This window comes from Chroicocephalus ridibundus, chromosome 2 (assembly GCF_963924245.1).
Source record: "Chroicocephalus ridibundus chromosome 2, bChrRid1.1, whole genome shotgun sequence".
Lineage (NCBI taxonomy): Eukaryota > Metazoa > Chordata > Aves > Charadriiformes > Laridae > Chroicocephalus > Chroicocephalus ridibundus.
This window is the reverse complement of record NC_086285.1, coordinates 14,697,466-14,704,599: the sequence shown is the minus strand read 5'-3', so window position 1 is coordinate 14,704,599 and position 7,134 is coordinate 14,697,466. Positions and strand designations below refer to the sequence as shown.

The following is a 7,134-nucleotide window of genomic DNA, read 5'->3' as shown; positions in this document are numbered from 1 at the left end:
ATGGTGGAGCAGATATCCACCTGCAGCCCATGGAGGACCCCATGCCGGAGCTTGTGGATTGCCGGAAGGAGGCTGTGGGAAGCCTGTGCTGGAGCAGGCTCCTGGCAGGACCTGTGGACCCATGGAGAGGAGCCCATGCTGGAGCAGGTTTGCTGGCAGGATTTGTGACCCCGTGGGGAACCCATGCTGGAGCAGTCTGTTCCTGAAGGACTGCACCCCATGAAAGAACCCGTACTGGAGCAGTTTATGGAGAACTGTCCATAGCATGGGGGGGACCCCACAGTGAGGCAGGGGAAGAGTGTGAGGAGTCCTGCCCCTGAGGAGGAAGGAGTGGCAGAGACCATGTGTGATGGACTGACCACAACCCCCATTGCCCGTCTGCCTGCGCTGCCTGTTGGGGGAGGTAGAGAAAATTGGGAGTGAAGTTGAGCCCAGGAAGGGTATGGGGAAGGTGTTTTAAGATTTAGGTTTTTTGTCTCATTACCCTACTCTGATTGGATTGGTAATAAATTAAATTCATTTTCCCCAAATTGAGTCTGTTTTGCCCATGACGGTAACTGGTGAGTGATCTCTCGCTGTCCTTATCTCAACCCATGAGCCTTTTGTTCTATTCTCCCTCCCCTGTCTAGACAAGAAGGGGGAGTGATAGATAGAGCAGCTTTGGTGGGCACCTGGCATCCAGCCCGGGTCAACCCACTATAAATTCAGACTCAGACTTGCTAGTAATATATATATGCTCACAGAAATGTATGTAGCTATTTATATACAACTGTGTATTTACACATACATAAGTATATATGTGTGCATGTGCATATATACACGCACACTTATTCACACACAGAAGATATATCTTCAAAGATTTACCTTCTCTATAATTTCTTGTAGGCCATCAATGAATACCATGAATTTATACCATAATTCAACATCATCAATATGAAAAGTTACTTTATGATCCCTTATTAGGCAGCTCCTCCGAACACAGGGCTGCAGCTGACAAGTGGGGTTTTATAGAAGTAGGGTGTGCAACCTGAATTCAGTAACCTTTTTAAAAAATCACTCTGTCCCAGAGGAAGCAATTCTTTCTCTTGCAAAATCAGCGGTACCAAGAAACAAATGTTGTCAGGTGACAGTTACATAGCTTATTTGTTATTTGGTTTATTTTGAATGCTTGTCTTTTAATTTTTTATTTCTCTAGGGTGAATCACTACATGCTGTCTGAGGTGGAAAACTGGGCTTTTTAGAGTAATAGTATTATAATAAAGCTCTTTTTTCACATTTTTTTAATCTGCACACAATTACCTACAGAATTTATTCAGCCAATAATACTCAGAAAAAACGCTACACCTATCAAGTCATAAATACATGGAAGGAGACTCCTTGTTTTGAGTTCATTTTGGGTTCAAGCCCTTATTTCCCCGGTGGATGAAATTCAATGACACCTGAAAAAAAAAAAAAAAAAAGGTTGCTATTAAAACAAACAAGCCTCAAGAAACAAAATAATTTAACATTTAATCTCTCTTACCATAGCAAAAATACATGCCCAGAGTGCCTATGTCTCCTTTCTAACAACGCAAGGAGGTCTCAAAGGATGTTTACCAACCCCAGGAACAGAGAGTGAGAAAAGGTGTCTTGATTTCTCCCTGCAAACTCTGGTTAGCTGGGAAGGAAAATGGGAGCAGGAAAGCCTACAGATTTGGAAAAGTACGTCGTTAAACTTTTTCTGGAGCCCAGAGAGAGGACACTGGATAGGGCAAGTGTGCTGTGGAAGAGGGCAGTCTCAGGGCGCCCTTTGTGGAGAAGGTGCTGTGACCCCTGGCAGGGCTGTGTGACATGTGGGCACTCCTGGAAAGGGAATCTGAGTGCAGGGAGGCCGAGAGGCAGAGGTGATGAGGAGCAGGGGTGGTGAGGAGCAGGGGTGGTGAGGAGCAGGGGCGCTGAGGAGCAGGGGTGGCGAGGAGCAGGGGTGCTGAGGAGCAGGGGTGGTGAGGAGCAGGGGTGACAAGGAGCAGGGGTGGTGAGGAGCAGGGGTGGCGAGGAGCAGGGGTGCTGAGGAGCAGGGGTGGCGAGGAGCAGGGGTGACAAGGAGCAGGGGTGGTGAGGAGCAGGGGTGGCGAGGAGCAGGGGTGGCGAGGAGCAGGGGTGGCGAGGAGCAGGGGTGTCGAGAAGCAGGGGTGGCAAGGAGCAGGGGTGTCGAGGAGCCGCGAGGCCAAGAAGCAGAGGTCCCTGAGGAACAGGGAGGCTGAGGGGCAGGGCTGCCCGCGGAGCTGCAGCCCCTGGGCCAGAGGAGTGATTACATGGCAAGAGGCCCCACTGTTCCCTGGCCTCCTTGTGAGCAAAAGGCCAGCGAGGGCCGGGAGGAGACCGCTGGGGCCCAGCGTGTTGCTTTTCAACTCCACATAATCAAACACATCATGGCTTGTCAGTGCAGGCACAGGCTGTGAGGGGCCGCCAGTTCAACATGGCCGCTCCCCCCTTCTCCTGCCCAGGAGCTGAGGGTGTCCCTGCACGAGCTGGCCTGGGCTGAATGGCCTTGCTGCCCCCTGCCCTGTGCGTCCCCCAGGGGACAGCTGCTGCTGTGGCTGCGGAAGTGCTTCTTGAGTCCTCTTGGGCCAGGAGCCAGGCAGGTGTCGGGGTGGCTGTCCCCATGCCCTGCTCCGGCCATCCCACCTGCCCAGCAAGAGACTGCGGCTTCTGCTCGTCACCTCACACGCCTGCTGTCCCCTGCTCAGGCACGGTCTGGGCTGTTGTTTTTTGAGTTTCACCGTTTTTATATTTTAATTTAAATTTTAAATAGCGTTCAATGGATTCTGTTCCCTCTTTCTATTTCCTGTTATAAAATACGACTTTGTGAATTGGTATGCACTACTTGTTTAAAATCGACATTCTCTATTTTCCCTGCACCCACATCACTCAAGTTAAAAAAAAAAAATAAGGCCAAGTTCTCTTCTCAATTCTCATTTATTTTTTATTAATTTCAAGTGTGCAGCACAGAGAATAACAGAGCAGCCATGCGGTTTGCTAGCTTGAATTTACATGTGTGCAGGAAGCATACTGTACGAGAGACCAGACAGCGGGGAGTCGTGCATTACCTTCTGCATGAGCACTCTAAAGCCTGGTTTTTAATGGCCAGGGGCTACTTCAAATGCTTTCCAAAAGCCAAAAAGTATCTCTGAGCATGACAGTCAAGCTAAAAGTGTGGGTTTCCATAAGGCTCTGAACATCAGCACAGCGCTGAATTTAATTTGTACACAGGAATGGCTGTGCTTTGGGGTTGTTGGTAGACCAAAACCAAAGACAGTTCTGGTGATTACCCTCAGCCCCAGTAGGTCAGGTCATTGTGGAGTCATGCTGGATGCTTCTGAAGTGAAACAAAAGATGAACAGCACAACAGATGTGAACGATTGAAGTTCCTGATCTTGCTTCCTATGAAATTAATGAGACAATAGCTAGAGAATACAGGAGAAACAAGATTAAGACTTAGGAAAAGGAAAGAAAAAAGAAAAAATAAGCATTGGCACCATTGTGGTTGCTTTATCAGTACATGGGTCAATGAAGACTAACGGCATTCTTGGGAGATCTATTTTCTTGAGAGGTTCAGGGTTTCTCAGGTGTAGGAATGTGAAGATTACCATGTTAAAGCTGACTTTGGACTGTTCTAGGGGCCAGTGCTGAACAGTGGTGATGAAAAAGAATTCATACAAATATACAAGTGTTCAGACCCTTTGATACCTGGGAAAATATTTTTACTGTACTTTTATATTTCTCTTTTTTCTACCAGTACCAGTATCTTTTACTGGTTTGCGATGCAGAGCATAAAGGTTTACAGCCTTTTCCCTTCGCCCACTTCTTTTAATAATTCTGCATAGTTTTTTTCAGACAAAGGCCACATCGGTGGAATGCATGACGATACAGTGTGAGCTAAGTTTATCATGACTAAAGATGCATCAGTCTGAAATATTAACCTAGCACTGCCTTCAAGGCAGTGAATAATTAGTTTAACCTGGCAACGAACAATATAAACTTAGTCACAGAGATGGTTGGTGTTATCATCTTATGTTTTTATAATGCAGTAAGGACACCAGGTTATCATGATTATAGCAGCAGGAGAGTTTGTAGAATGAGCTCATGTATAAATACTTGCTCAAAAACACTGTGAACATTTATGAGGCTCATTATTTATCATTAATTATTTAACTGCAGGTCCCCATGTGGGCAGTGAAATCCTGCTGATTTACTACTTATCAGGAATAAATTACCGCTTATAACTTGAGGTTTTCATGATTTTCCTTTTGTCATCATAAATAAACTTAACTAATAAGACTGTTTCCTTCTCCCTATTAAACTGACGGCTGGCAAGAGGCTTTTTGGCTAGTGACCTAATATTAGACGAAATATAGGATAAGTGAAAAGCTGTGTATTTTTGTGAAGTCTCGGATTGTTTGCAATAGATCTGAGAACTCAGCAAGGGATCAGTATTTGCTTACATTTATAGCGTATTTGTACAGGACCAGATTTTTGAAACTGCTCAGCAGCCACAATTAAAGCCAGATTTTTTTCTGAGGAGCAGTTTCAAATTTGCCAGCTAACTGAAGTTATTTTAGTACCTAAATGAGGACCAATAGCTAAATCCCCATTTCGGCACCACTCTGATCCTCAAAATCCCAGCTCAGTTGCTGTCTAACCCTTTAGGTGCCTTTGTTGCTGCCAGCAAAGTCACGAAAGATGCACTATGGAGCACATATAGAAGGAAATCCCAATATCCTGAGACAGCTTTCAGTCCTTCTTCAAGCTTCAGCCTCAGCAGGATTTGAAACCCACATAGTCTTTCGTGCATCTTTTGGCACGTTTCCTGATAAGGAAGGCAAAACCTGACGGACAACCGTACTCTACAGTAATACACCTCAGACAACTGTCACCCAGAGGTATGCAGATGATTTGCCCATTTGCACGCATGTGTGCATGTGTGTATGTAGAAACTTGGTTTATCCCAAAGCCTAGAAGTCGGTACACTCTGCAGCCAAGAAAGCAGGTCTGCTTTGCTTAATTTGTCCCAGATGCTTCAGTACTCAGCTCAGTGCTGAACCTCGTCAGGACTTGCACCCTACCTGGTAAGCACACCTCTGTTGCAAAAGTGATGCTATGGCTGTTAACATATCTATACACCTGGCTGCAAACCCCTGATAACCCAAGAGGTGTTTGAGCAGCCAAAGCCCACCTAAATCTCTGACCCTTTTCAGACAGGCTTCTCTACTATGACTACCACCACCTGTGATGGGCCCTTCAAAGTAAGAAGTAGGCAGGTTTTATAAAAAGGCTGAATTTTATTTCTATAGAACAGAAGGGTGTGTTTTATCTGATCCAAATAATGTGTTTAAAAATGTGATATCATTTACATTTATTTCCTTTTATATATATATGAAATGTGTATACACACAATATACACAGTATACATATATTTTCACGTGCACATACATTGTATATTTTTAACTTATTTATATATACACAGACACACACATATATATAGTAGTGATTAAAATGAGGTGGTATACGATTCTATACCATTCTGATCCCTCAGATGTCAATGGTTTTTGGGCATGGGTGGAATACATTTTGTATTCTATTCCAGATTTTCATGCATGGCTTCATAATTCCTGTGTCAACTACTTCCTATTCTGATGTAATGTTCAAAAAACTTAGGCCACAAATTCATCTCAAGAAATTTCTCATATTATCTATAACTTAAGAAACCAAGGAGTAAAACAGATGTTGCATTTTAATAGTGTTATTCACATATAAATTAAAAAAAAAAGTGTTTTTTTTAGTTTAATAGATGTTGTTAATAATAAATCAAATATTTTCCACGTGACTCAGTGGCATATTACAACACTAAGGAATGAAATACCAACTCTGCAAAAATTAGTGCCTACTTATTTAGGACAGTTTACAGGATACTTGGAAGCTATGTTGTTCAGAATATTTTATTTTTTTTTTTATTTGTGGATGGTGATTTTAAATCTACTTTAATTATATACCTGTAGGAGGAAGTGGCAAGATTTAGGTAATTGCACTAAAAATGTCGTGCTTGGGACTAATTATGTGTATAAAATTGTATGCTGGTTTGGGGCTTCATTCAAAAATGTGCCCATAATATGTTACTATGCTCATCTCTAAAAATATAGTGAACATTGGCAGTATTATCCCAAAGGAAAAATATTTCACCACATTGTACTGGAAGACAAGATTTTTACAAGCAGACTTTAATATAGTATTTGTGATAATTCTATTGCTGAATTTAATCTGTTTTCTTGCTGTTGATGAAACCTTCCCTTTTCTTCTGTTAAATTCAAAATGCATACACAGCTAAGGGGAAGCATAACCTGATATATGTGACTTTAGCCACTTGCAAATGCAGGGGTTTTAGCCCTTTCTGTACTCACATGCATGCTGATGTGAGTACCTCTTTCTTATTACCTGTGAAGACGCACATAGGCCATCCCTGTAGAGTTTCTCCTCCCACCACAGTCAAATTGATGTGAAAGGTCTTGCCAGTGGGTTATTTAAATCCTGATATTCTGTTCTTGCTTGTCAAGAAGGCTGGGTATAAATCTCTTGGCACTTATCTTCCTACACTGCCCACTAACATTTCCTACTACTTCTGTCTGTCCTCATGACATTTCCTGGAGAACTTAAACTGAAACTGCTAATTATTAATTTAGGGCTAGATTCTGGCTCCTACAGCCAGAGGCATGCTGGAGGGAATGTAAAGGGACTCAGATTTGTTATATGCATGTTCCTTACCACTGAGATACTTGCACATCCACTCCTTGGCTCATATTAGGAAACACTCATGATTCTTTTTAATCAAACCTGTCCACACCAGTTATGAGTTCAAATTACAAATGAAAAAACAGTCTGTTAAAGCTTGAAATTATTTTTTTCAAACACATATATACATTTGCTCAGTTTGAACAATGGATTGCATTAATCACTGGTATATTTTTTTTAACATCACAGAAGGGATTTAGCTCTAGGAAAGAAATATTTCATCATCTTGAAGCCCAGTAAGGCTCAGTGTTATTATGCCAGTATAACAGGTTAACCAGGGCATAAAGGTGAAGTGACTTGCCTAAGGTC

The 7,134-nt window shown here is 42.8% G+C and overlaps 1 long non-coding RNA gene across 2 annotated transcripts in view; it reads right to left on the bottom strand.

Annotated features, from left to right (window-relative positions):
• Positions 1 to 963: 963 nt before the first annotated feature.
• LOC134510569 (uncharacterized) overlaps positions 964 to 7,134 on the bottom strand; it is a 62,862-nt gene continuing 56,691 nt past the window's right edge. For both annotated transcript variants that reach the window (XR_010069660.1, XR_010069661.1), the window contains exon 5: positions 964 to 1,439. This is a non-coding gene — a long non-coding RNA (uncharacterized LOC134510569). The remainder of the gene's footprint in view (positions 1,440 to 7,134) is intronic.